The sequence below is a fragment of the Schistocerca serialis genome, chromosome 5 (assembly GCF_023864345.2).
Source record: "Schistocerca serialis cubense isolate TAMUIC-IGC-003099 chromosome 5, iqSchSeri2.2, whole genome shotgun sequence".
Lineage (NCBI taxonomy): Eukaryota > Metazoa > Arthropoda > Insecta > Orthoptera > Acrididae > Schistocerca > Schistocerca serialis.
Genome location: NC_064642.1, coordinates 523,227,647 through 523,240,936, shown reverse-complemented (window position 1 = coordinate 523,240,936; position 13,290 = coordinate 523,227,647). Strand labels below are relative to the sequence as shown.

The 13,290-nt window shown below is 46.8% G+C and overlaps 1 protein-coding gene across 1 annotated transcript in view; it reads left to right on the top strand.

Annotated features, from left to right (window-relative positions):
- The window catches only part of LOC126482057 (transmembrane channel-like protein), a 167,372-nt gene that overhangs the window by 91,099 nt on the left and 62,983 nt on the right, over nt 1–13,290 (top strand). The window lies entirely within an intron of this gene.

Below are 13,290 nucleotides of genomic sequence, written 5' to 3'. Positions count from 1 at the left end.
TTCTGCACAGCAGAACGAAACATACCTGTAGCTATGCTGGCTACCTCTCTTGATATGCTGCGCTTCAGATCAGCACATGTGTGAATGTTCCCTGGTAAACCTTCCGTTCAGGTGGCCCCCCAACCAGAAATCACTGGTAGTGAGATGAGGTGATCGTGCCGGCCAAGCATCTGGAAACGAGCGGCTGATAATTCGATCGTTTACAAATATGTTTCGGAAAAGCAGGTGAATTTTATGAGCAATGTGCAGTGGGGTCCCATCTTGCATGAAAACTGTTTAGTTCAATGCGTCTCTCGCCTGTAGGGCGGGTATGGCATGCTGGCGAAACATATCGCAGTAACGCTGGCGTCACATTGCACGTCTTTGGTCCTTGAGCTCCAGCCTGTTCAAAAAAGAATGGGCTAATGATGAACGTAGCCGTGAAGCCATACAGTGACACGTTCACCATACAGAGGAACTTCATTCACAGGACAGGAGGTGAAGATCCCCACACTCGGCAGTGCTGTATGTTCACCTCACCCGTCAGAGAAAAATGAGCTTCGTCTGTCCATAGGACAACTTCAATCCTTACGAAAAAGTAGAGAGCGAAGTCAACCCGTCGTTGTGCGTCCTGTGATGCAATCTGTTGTACGATATGGATCTTGTACAGATATCATTTGAGAATGGTACGAAACATCTTCCATACAGTGGACCGCGGGATGTTCAGCTGTCGTGACGCAGCACGCGCACTGCCTGGCGATCAGGAAATGGGCGCAGTGTTGTCCGCCATAGCAGCAGCCGCTCCATCAACCACCTGTGGTGCAACCGGTCGTCGGTCCCTTCGCCCAGTTCTCCAGTTGATCGGAACTTCATCATGTTCCGCACAGCAGATGGGGAAAGAGGACCCTTCCATAATCCTTTCAGCCGGCCATATTCTCGAACTGCAACTGCAACATTACTGTTTTCGTTATACAGCGTCACCAATAATGCCCTGCTCGTGTTGTCCAAGCTCATGTTGAGACGTCAACAAGTGTACTGCGACTGGTCAGGTGTGTGAGACTATGAATAACGATGGCTGATCACGGCACCTGGCGGTCATAGTTGTATCTGCACGGTGGCGCTGTGATGCATGATCATCACCCCGTACTCTGGACGTTAATGCTGCCACATTTGGTACTCGCATGGTAATTAGTTTTCGTGTTATAATGTGTTAAGTAGGAAAAGTTTAATTATACACCCAGTACATTTCAAAAATATACGAGTGCAGATCTGCCCTTTCTGCGGACTAATATTAATTTTCCACCTAGAACATTTTTTTCGTACGATGCGTTGGGATCGAGGTATGTAGTTGTTTCAAGTTAAAACAAACACCCTATATATAGCCCTAACATTTTTTGACATGTCTGTGTCAGCAACAATGGGCACTTTTACTCAGTTCTGTAAAATACAAACATGTTTGAACTAGTAATGATTGAAACAAAAATTACGCCTATAACATATTTTGTCTTTGTATTGCCTTGTTCAGTAGAACGTTTGTTTCCTTAGGACCTTCTTTAAATTGTTATACAGAGTGTGTCTAAACATTCAGTGCACAGGCTGAGAGATGTGCTTAAACAGACATATTTGGTTGAGCAGCCAGGTGTCGAATATGCATACTGGGTAGGGGACATCCAGTAAATTTTTCGGCGTGAGTGAGAATGAAACAGTGTTAAATTTCCAGAATGAGATTTTCTCTCTGCAGCGGAGTGTGCGCTCATATTGTTTCATTCCTTTATTGGTCTGATCAATGTTACAATAAATCGGAATGACCATGATAAACTTCAGTGTAGAGTCGATATCAGCGTAGCAGAGCATACCTGTTCAGTGTAAAATGTGTTATGTGTTCGGTATGCGTGTAGCCGCTTCAAGATTTCTTGTAACTGTACACATCAAAAAAAAGTTTTGCATCATCTCGGTTCCGAGAGTTCCGGAACCTGCACAGAAAATTGGAATACAGATCAATATAAACATCATTTCCGCCCTTTTTATTGCTCATGGAAACCACACATTGCATGTTGTACCACCATACGGTGAGCAGAGATGGTGGTCAAGATTGCTGTACACACCCGTACCTCTAATACCCAGTAGCAAGTCCTCTTGCATTGGTGCATGCCTGTATTCGTTGTGGCATACTATTCACAAGTTCATCAAGGCACTGTTGGTCCAAATTGTCCCACTCCTCAACAGCGATTAGGCATAGATCCATCAGAGTGGTTGGTGGGTCACGTCGTCCATAAACAGCCCTTTTCAATCTATCCCAGGCACGTTCGATAGGGTTCATGTCTGGAGAGCATTCTGGCTACTCTAGTCGATGCGATGTCGTTATCCTGAAGGAAGTCATTCACAAAATGTGCACGATGGGGGCGCGAATTGTCGTCCATGGAAACGAATGCCTCGCTAATATGCTGCCGATATGGTTGCACTATCGGTCGGAGGATGGCATTCACGTATCGTACAGCCGTTACGGCGCCTTCCATGACCACCAGCGGCTTAAATCGGCCCCACATGATGCCACCCCAAAACAGCAGGGAACCTCTACCTTGCTGCAATCGCTGGACAATGTGTTTAAGGCGTTCAGCCTGATCGGGTTGCCTCCAAACTCGTCTCCGACGGTTGTCTGCTTGAAGGTATATGCGACACTCATCGACGAAGAGAACGTGATGCCAATCCTGTGCGGTCCATTCGTCATGTTGTTGGTCCCATCTGTACCGTGCTGCATGGTGTCGTGGTTGCAAAAATGGACCTCGCCATGGACGTTGGGAGTGAAGTTGCGCGTCGTGCAGCCTGTTGCGCATAGTTTGAGTCGTAACACGACGTCCTCTGTTTGCACGAAAAGCATTATTCAACATGGTGGCGTTGCTGACAGTGTTCCTCCGAGCCACAATCCGTAGGTATTGGTCATTCACTGCAGTAGTAGCCCTTGGGCAGCCTGAATGAGGCATGTCATCGACATTTCCTGTCTCTCTGTATCTCCTCCGTGTCCGAACAACATCGCTTTGGTTCACTCCCAGACGCGTGGGCATTACCCTTGCTGAGAGCCCTTTCTGACACAAAGAAACAATGCGGAAGCGATCGAACCGTGGTATTGACCGTTTAGGCATGCTTGAGCTGTGTTCTTCCTTCCTGGTGGAATGAGTGGAACTGATCGGCTGTTGGACCCTCTGCGTCTAATAGGCACTGCTCATGCATGGTTGTTTACATCTCTGGATGGCTTTAATGACATCTCTCAACAGCCAAAGAGAATGTTGGTTGGTTGGTTTAAAAGGGGGAGAAAGGGACCAAACTGGGAGGTCAACGTTCCCTTGTTCCCAGTAGAACAATTCCTCAAGGGAAAGAAGAAAACAAAGAAGACGTACGGCACAATAACAGGAGAAAGGAAGAACCAGAAGAACGACGGAAGAACCACAAATACTACAATGAACAAAACAGGAGAAGAAAATCACAGAAAGACGCAAGAAACAGGGAGAGGAAATTAAAAACAAGAATGAGAATAAAATAGCACTTTGTAACACATTAAAACCTCCGCGCTATAAGCCCTAGGGTGCAGGATACAGGGTGACAAAGGACATGTGCTAAAACTCAGATCAAATGATAAAACCCACCCTCAGGAATAAAACGTAAAACTAAAGCTGCTGTTGAGGCATTGTCGCCCAACACCGAAGGTAGGATGCTGGGAAAGTTAAAAGTCCGCCGCAGAGCGGCTAAAAGTGGGCAGTCATTTGGGAGCCACAGCGACACTGAGGTGGGTCCTCACGACGGAGGAAGTAACCATGTCTGAGCCACCTATCGCCAATGTAGAGTCGATAAAGGACAACTGATTTCCTGCGAGAAGCCCTCAGGGAACTCTTCTACACATTCTCAGTCTCCTTAACGACACGCAGTCTGTTGTGCATACTGTTATGTCACTCCGTCTCCCAAAGCCGAAAAAAGTTGGGGCTTAAGACAGAACGCAGGTCAGTTTCAGAGATGACCATCTTCAGGATCGGTTTCCGAGTAGCCTGTTTGGCCAGCATTTCACCAAGTTTGTTGCCTGGGATTCCGACGTGTCCTGGGGTCCACACAAACACCACGGAACGACTGGACAGTTCCAGGGCAGAGATGGACTCCTCGATTTTCGCTACCAAAGGATGGCGAGAGTAGCACTGGTCGATAGCTCGTAAGCTGCTCAGGGAGTCAAAACAGAGAGGAAACGACTCACCAGAATAGGATCGGATGTACTGAAGTGTACGAAATATGGCCACAAGCGTTGCAGTGAATACACTGCAGCCAGCGGGCAAGGAATGCTGTTCAATATGGCCTCTGTGGACATAGACGAAGCCAACATTACCATCAGCCATCGAGCCGTCGGTGTAAACAACTTTAGAGTGCCAGAACACGTCAAGAATCTAGATGAAGTGACAGAGGAGAGTGGCTGGGTTAATGGAGTCCCTAGGGCCATGCAAAAAGTCCAGACGAAGTTTCGGCCGAGGTGTACACCATGAAGATGTACGTGAATGGACCTCAAGTAGAGGTGGTAAAAAGAAGACTCTAGTTCGGAGAGAAGGGCAGCCGATGCGGGAGACGAACTGCCGCGGGTGGGAAAAGGAGACGGTAATTCGGATGCTTAGGAGAACTACGAATGTGTGCAACATAGGTGGCGAGTAGTTGTGCACGTCGGATCCACAATGGAGGACTCTGGCCTCCAACAGGACACTGATCACTGGACTCGTTCTAAAAGCTCCCGGCGCTAGGCGAACGCCACAGTGGTGCCCTGTGTCGAGTAAAAGCAATGCTGAGGGCGCCGCCGAACGTAAACTAGGCTCCCATAGTCAAGGCGGAATTGAACAAGGGGTCTGTAGAGCTGCAGCAGCGTAGAGCGATCTGCACCCTAGTTGGTGTTGCTCAGGCAGCGGAGAACACTGAGGTGCTGCCAGGACTCCCTCTTAAGCTGACGAAGATGAGGTACCCAAGTCAATCGTGCTTCGAAAACCAGTCCTAAGAATCTATACGTCTCCATTACAGTGAGTGGATCGTCATTAAGATAAAGTTCAGGTTCCGTATGCACGGTACGACATAGACAGAAGTGTATGACACACGACTTCGCAGCTGAAACCTGGAAGCCGTGGGCTCGAGCCCATGACTGCGCCTTGTGAATGGCTCCCTTTAGGCACCGTTCAGAAACACCAGTACTGGAGGAGCAATACGAAATGCAGAAGTCACCCGCATACAGCGAAGATGAGACCGACGGCCCGACTGCTGCTCCTAGGCCGTTGATGGCCACTAAAAATATACACGCAATATGGAAACATGCAGAACGCCCTTCTCCTGTATACAGGGGGAACTATGGGAGGCACCAACCTGGACACGGAAAGTAGGAGCGACAGGAAGTTTTAGATAAAAATCAGGAGCGGGCCCCAGAGACCCCAATCATACAATTTGGCAAGGATATGATGTCACCAGATCGTGTCGTCTACTCCTGTTTCCGTCGTTTTATAAACAGGCGAACGCGGGCACGGAGCCGCTTAAAGGCTATTAGGTATTCTAGGGAAGAGTGCCGCTTATGTCGCTGTAGAGCTCGACGCTCTTTAATTGCCTCACCGACTTTCGGCTACCATCAACGGACTGTCTTTCGCCGGGGCACCCTAGAGAACGAGGGATCGTGTTTTTCGCGGCAGAAATTATCGTTGTAGTGACCTGCCCACTCACAACATCGATAGCACCACGTGGGGGAGATTAAACCTCCTTTAAAGCCCATCTGAGTAGGCGTCCGTGGGCATGACTCTGGTGGAGTGACAGGAAGATAGCGAAGTGGTCACTACCACCATGTGCTCCCCAATGGATAGATGGGAGGAGTCCTGGGCTGCACATTGATAAATCAGTGGCCGAGTAACCACCATGAGCCACACTGAAATGCGTGGCAGCCCCAGTATTTAAGAGGCAGAAGCCGAATTGGGACAGTAAATTTTCGACGTTTTTAGGGAGCTGATCAATCAGTGCAGCCAACACTTTCAGCGGTACATCTGGAGGGAGATATACGTTGCAGACAATTATTTCCCGAGATCGTCCATATCCTGACAGCCATAGCTTCAAGAGGAGGTTGAAGGGGCACAGGTTCACTACATACCGAGTTCAGGACATAAACACAAACTCCGCCTAACACTCTATTATATTCGCTATGGATCTTGTAATATCACCTGTAGCCATGAAGGGTAGGGGTCCACACTGCTGGGAACCAGGTTTCCTCCTGGGCAATGCAGAAAGCAGGTATAAAGCTTAACAGTTGCCGTAGCTCAGCCAGGCGGTGGAAAAAACCGGCGCAATACCATTGGAGGATGATGTGATCGTGAGACTGGGAAGGCATGAAACACTCAATGAGGCAGTCTACGCCTCAGAGTCACATGCTGCCACCGACTTATTTCCTGAACAGGCTATATCCATTGTGTCTGAGGGTCTGGAGAGATCTAGGTCCTCAGCAGATGCCAGAATCTTCACCTCAGACACAGAGCTTGTAGACAGCGCTGCCGTGGGTGCGACCGCAATTCGCTTTGTCTTGGGGGTCTTCTTTCTGGATTTCTCTCGCTGATCCTTGGTTTTCTCTGGCTGGGAGGGCTTCACTGATTCAGTCTCTGGGACTGAGGATGATCATAAAGCCCTATGACCAGCTGCTTTTGGGTGTTCAGCCACTGACGGGTGTCATCTTGCCCACTAGCAGAAATCTGGACAAGGAGTGACCCAAGGGGCCCCTTCCTAGCGAGAGGAGCCGAAGAAGACTTACGCTTCTCCAGCTGAAAAGTGGGAACCAGTGTCCCTGATGGTTGGGGGACAGTGCCCCTGAGGTAGATGATGTGGGAGCAACAGGGAGGGAAGTGCCCCCCACCATCAAGGTGGCAGGCTTAGTTTTCTGGCTCTGAGAGCTGACTGGATCCCATGGAACTGATGGGGCTGCAACTGTTCTCGTAGTGGCGGGATAAGAAGAGGTCAGACGGTCCAGGGTCCAGGGTCTTGTATTCCATGATTTTCCTTTCTCGCTGTAAAATCCTGCAGTCTGGTGAGCAAGGGGAATGATGCTCTCTGCAGTTGACACAGATGGGAGGCGGGACGCATGGAGTATTGGGATGGGATGGACGTCCACAATCTCGACATGTGATGCTGGAAGTACAGTGGGAAGACGTATGGCCAAATTTCCAGCACTTAAATCACCGCATTGGGGGACGGATATATGACTTGACATCACAGCGGGTAATGTGTCACCCTCGAAGGCCAAGATGAAGGCACCGGTGACAACCTGATTATCCCTCAGACCCCGATGGACGTGCTGGACGCAATGAACTCCTCGTCGCTCTAAGTTGGCGCGCAGCTCGTCGTCAGACTGCAAAAGAAGGTCCCTGTTGAATATAATACCCTGGACCATATTTGATGGTAACAGAAACATTCCCCAGCTTGTCACAAGCGAGTAATGCCCGCGACTGGGCAGAGGATGCCGTTTTTATCAAGACTGACCCAGAACGCATTTCGGACAAGCCCTCTACCTCCCCAAACTTGCCCTCTAAATGCTATGCAAAAAACTGAAGCTTCATAGAGACAGAAGAGTCCCCATTAGCTCTCATACATACGAGGTACCGGGGTGAATAGGCCATGCTGTCATTCTTAGCCTGGCGTTCCTCCCATAGTGTTGCCAGAGAAGAGAACGATTTGGGGTCGTATTTCTTGACATTGAAGTTAGACCTCGATCGCTTGGAGACTGCTGGAGTTTGACCAACAGCACGAGAGGAGGTACTACGCTTCATTGCGTGTCATCCGCCCTGATGCCACCTATTCCGACCAGGGGCCCTCCCTACGGACGCCACCTAGCTGCAGCAAAGGCCACCTGGCAGGATGGCCATTGCCGGGAGTCCCGATGCCCCAAAGTGACGGGCATCTACTCCTTGGCATTCATGGTGAGTTCAAGGCGCAGGCATCAGCAGATCGAGCTCTGTGTAGTCAGAGGGCTACAACCAACAGGATATATGGCGGCCCCATCACAACGGACTGGCTACCACGCTGGATATTGGGTGCAAAGAATTACATGGTCCTCGTCGGCGCAGAAAACGCCACTGCATAGTGGGTGGAGGAAAACGCATCGAGGAAGGTGTCCTTATTCAAGAGATGGAGGATGAGCAGGACTGTAATGCCACGACGAGAAAGTGGGCAAAAGATCTCAATGCACGACGGGCACGATGCACCATGTAAGGGGCCCTTCCCCAATTGGCTCGCTCTTCAGGAAAGTTTTGAAAAATGGAGGTCAAACCCTGCAGGGGACCGTCACAAAAAGACCGAAAGGTGTGAGAGTCCTTTTTAGTCGCCTCTTACGACAGGCAGGAATACCTCGGGCCTATTCTGACCCCTTGGCCCGCAGGAGGGGGGGGGGGGGAGGGGGGGGAAATGTGGCTGTGATACAATATCCACAGTCAAATTTTTTTATTTGTGTATTTATTCCACATGCGTGGTATATCTCCCGGATTTCATACAGTCCCAGAGGAAAAAGTTTAACTGGGTGAGATCTTGGGGTCTTTCAGGCCAATGTACAGGTCTTCCACGTACGCTCTGCTAATTGACTAAAGTACAGGGAAATTTTGGTACCGTGGTAGGAAGTGTGGGGGGTCTGTTCAGGTGATCTAAGTCAGTTATATGCATTGGACTGTCCTGCATTCTAATCAAGCGAACAATGACGACTCGGCTAATGGAGCCAATTAGAACTAGAGTATCAAGTTACACGCATTCGTAGTGAAGCTTACCAGCCACGGCAACGTGATGTCGAGCACAGAGAACAGAAATAAAAATGTCAAAAGAAAAAAATATTTAAAGTAATCATTGGCAGAAATCATTAATAACCTCGGGGAAAGTTGATGAAGCGTGATGGATACATGCATGGTGACTCGCTTAAGTGCGAGACGCTGGCCCAAACGGGACTTATAATGGACGCATGTGGTCGTCGAGAAGAGGTGGGAGCAACAAGATGATTCTAGAGTTACGATCTCGTTATAAATGTAAATCTCAAAATTTTTTTTGTTACTCCTTTCATATTATGAATGTATTTCAGCCCGTGACGTGCGCAAATGCATTTAAGCTCGTTACCACATCCGACATGTGTATGCAAACTGCGCAATACCCAAGCAGCAGAACAGGGATGTCTCTCAGGCATGTCCTGGAAAGTGAGTCCGCGCTGGGCAGTTTGCTTGCTGTACTGTGTTTTTGACAGTAATGCTTCAAAAAGGATTTCGTAGCAAACTGGCGAAGGAGTTTCGTAAGTGTTCAGACACGTGCGTCGCATATTTCACGAAACTTCTCACTGCCATCAGAGCATCGTTTGCTGTAAACTCCAAAATGCATGTTTTTTTTTTTCAGTGTCTGAGAAAGACAACGTCTTTTAGAGAATTGGTGTGCTCGATTCACACATAAAAATTTGATAAGAAGAAGGCTCCATAACATGGGACTGCTATAGGCAAAAGTGTACAATCTTCCTAAACTGAACGGGAAACTAATTTCAGGATTCTAAAGCGGCATGCTCAAAGAACAGCTAAAGAGATCGTCTATAAAGGAGACTGTTTACAAAACAGTCGTGCATCTTTGAAGGTTTATCAGGCATGTGGGACCCTTACCAAAGAGGACCAGCAGCGGATAGTAGCCTAAATTTAGAACTAGCTTCTCCGGTTTAACATGGACTGCAAATCTTGGCGCCACTTGCCATTTCTCACTTTAACAAATAATTAACAAATCCGAAAAAAGCGAGAAATGAAAGAAAACCAAGGATAACTGTGGTGTTGAATACCAGATCTTTAATTTAGTAGTCCAGCGTTTACTGACTGCATCACCGAGCCCGGTGAGCATTTCTGTACAAACGTCTTAAACGTATAGATACTATATTTCAATAGTAGGCAGCTTATTACTTTGTAAAAAACTCGTGAAAGTTGCGAGAATGAACTTGGCAAGCTCTCAGTTATGAAGCAAGAAAAGGTAGCGATAGCTTCCCAGAATTTCGATGAAGGTGTCACTTGAAGGTATGAGGAACAGCCAAATGAAAAACAACCTCCACAACGGGACCAAGGAACGGTTTCATCCAAAGTAATCATCATACGGGTCAAGTCATGTATCCCACTGGGAGACGAGATGATCAAGTCTTCTTTTGTAGAAGGACATCTGACGCTGACGGATCCACAAAGGCAACCAATCTTGCACTTCCTCGTCCTACTGAAACCGACATCAATGCATGGCTTTTTTCATGTCGCCAAAGATGTGAAAATCACACAGTGAAAGACCCGGGCTGTTTTGAGGATGTTGCAGAGATTCCCAACCATATCGATGAAGCGTAGTCTTCGTCCAATTGGCAAATAGTCCAATTCGCACTGTGAGGGCGGGCATTATCGTGTGACAGGATGTTTCTGTCCGGGCGTTTTGACTTTATGGCGCTGCAGTTTCTGCAAAGTGTCACTATAACAGTGAGCACTGATTCTGATTCCAGTCTCGAGGAACTCGACGAGCAGAAGGCTCCTGCAGTCGAAGAAGGTCATCATGACCTTACCGGAACTTATGTGAAAAGCTTTGGCAGAGATGACCTGCAACATTCTCCGTACGGTCCGGATCTTTCACCAACTGAGTTTCACATCTTCGGCGACGTGAAGAAAGACACCCATGGACGTCGGTTTCAGTCGGACGAAGAAGTCCAACAGTACGTGTGGCTGTGGATCCGTCAGTGACCGACCACGTTCTGCGAAACAGGAACTGTTCGTTTCATCTCCCAGCGGGATAAATGTGTTTACGGGTGTGCTGGCTACATTTGAATGGAACCATTCCATGGTTCCATTGTGGCGGGAGTTGGGTTTTATTTTACTACCCTTTATATAACGAGTTGCTGGTTTGCTTGATCCGCTAAAATGGCTATCGCCGTGTGGGATCACGACACTCTAACCTGCAGAGACATCTGCTGAAGCGTGCTTAACCAAGCTGCTTTCCTGAGTTACGTCAACATCAGGTTTAAAGAAAAAGTCTATTGTCTTTCATGACTGATGTATACACTATTCTATTCAGAACGAAAAATGACGCTGTATATTAAATTTTAGTGAAGGTCGTGTATGGTACAACGTCCCCTTCATTTCAATTAAAGATATCCATCAGAGTCTGTAAGTCATCAAATTTGGTTTTGCTTATTTTGGCTTTGTTTAAGTGCAACTGAAAGTTTCTTCCCTAAGTACTGCAGATATTTGTCTGTGTAGCTGCTCTAATGTGCAGGAAAACACTCATAGTTAAGCAGTTTACAGACCACACCATTGAGAGGAAGCTATGTATCAATTCTGTAGAGAAGAATCTTCCACGTGGTTCGTCTCGTGATGAGTCAGATTTTCATGTTAACAGTGACACTGTTTGTAGTAGATCTATTATTGTTATGTGGGCATCTTATCTTCCTCCATAACGGAAGTGACCAAACGGGAACAATGTGATGATGCAGATTCCCTGCAAGTACCTGAAAAAAAAAGTAACACCAAGGATTTCAGGTGCAAATTGTTCTGTGCAAGTCCTGCAAGAAATTTAAATGACTTCGAAATTATAGAAGTCATATGGCGTTAATTTGAGTTTTTTCCTCTAATTTTCGGTTGTCTGTACCTATTTACAAGACGTGAACTTTACTGTGGTTTCAACTGAATTATAGAGAAACAAAACTTTTAAGTACGAAAAGTATTCTAAAAATTAAAATGTAAGACATAATCAAATTTTTTCTCGTTAACATACATAATGTGCGGAATTAAATAGGTATAGTGTATCAACCATCGTGTTATACATTTCCAGTAAAAATTTGATCTGCCTCACATGTGTGTTATGGGATTAAATATTGTCTAAATTTGAGACAGCATTGCAGAAAACCTAATGCATCAATTTTTGTTATTGTTCTTTCGTAAACACTAGTATGGTTCAAATGGCTCTGTGCGCTATGGGTCTTTACTGCTGAAGTCATCAGTCGCCTAGAACTTAGAACTACTTAAACCTAACTAACCTAAGGACATCACACATGTCCATGCCCGAGACAGGATTCGAACCTGCGACCGTAGCGGTCTCGCGGTTCCAGACTGTAGCGCCTAGAACCGCTCGGCCACCCCGGCCGGCGTAAACATCAGTACATCTTATATTTTTTTCAAAATAAATGTAAAGTATTCTGAATTAACTGAGGTAAACTCCGGAACTGTATAAAATGGTTAGAATTAAAGTGCAGCTACTCACAGAGATCGTGTGGGCTGTAGTTGTCGTACGACAGAGAAAGTAAGTAGGTATTCTAATGCGTTAATGTCGAACCAATTTAGGCCTGGAAAAAAGTTCCAGTTTTGTCCACCAGGTGCAAATCTGGCACTGTGAATACAAGAAAGACTTATAGAAGTATTTCCATGCATAACGGATTAGCAACGGGACATGGGCAGGAAAGGTCAAAAAGTGAGATAAGTATAATGTTGAATTTATGATTACGTATCGCTTACGCAATTTGTTCATTATGAGCATCTGAGACTTCAACGAGATGCTGCGTACCTGAAAGGACGTCATCAACAGTTGCTAGCAGCACTTCCGGTAGAATCTGAGCAAATGTATGCTGGCCTTCGGATCAGAAAAAAATGGTTCAAATGGCTCTGAGCACTATGAGACTTAACATCTTAGGTCATCAGTCCCCTAGAACTTAGAACTGCTTAAACCTAACTAACCTAAGGACATCACACATGCCCATGCCCGAGACAGGATTCGAACCTGCGACCGTAGCGGTCTCGCGGTTCCAGACTGTAGCGCCTAGAACCGCTCGGCCACCCCGGCCGGCGTAAACATCAGTACATCTTATATTTTTTTCAAAATAAATGTAAAGTATTCTGAATTAACTGAGGTAAACTCCGGAACTGTATAAAATGGTTAGAATTAAAGTGCAGCTCCTCACAGAGATCGTGTGGGCTGTAGTTGTCGTACGACAGAGAAAGTAAGTAGGTATTCTAATGCGTTAATGTCGAACCAATTTAGGCCTGGAAAAAAGTTCCAGTTTTGTCCACCAGGTGCAAATCTGGCACTGTGAATACAAGAAAGACTTATAGAAGTATTTCCATGCATAACGGATTAGCAACGGGACATGGGCAGGAAAGGTCAAAAAGTGAGATAAGTATAATGTTGAATTTATGATTACGTATCGCTTACGCAATTTGTTCATTATGAGCATCTGAGACTTCAACGAGATGCTGCGTACCTGAAAGGACGTCATCAACAGTTGCTAGCAGCACTTCCGATAGAATCTGA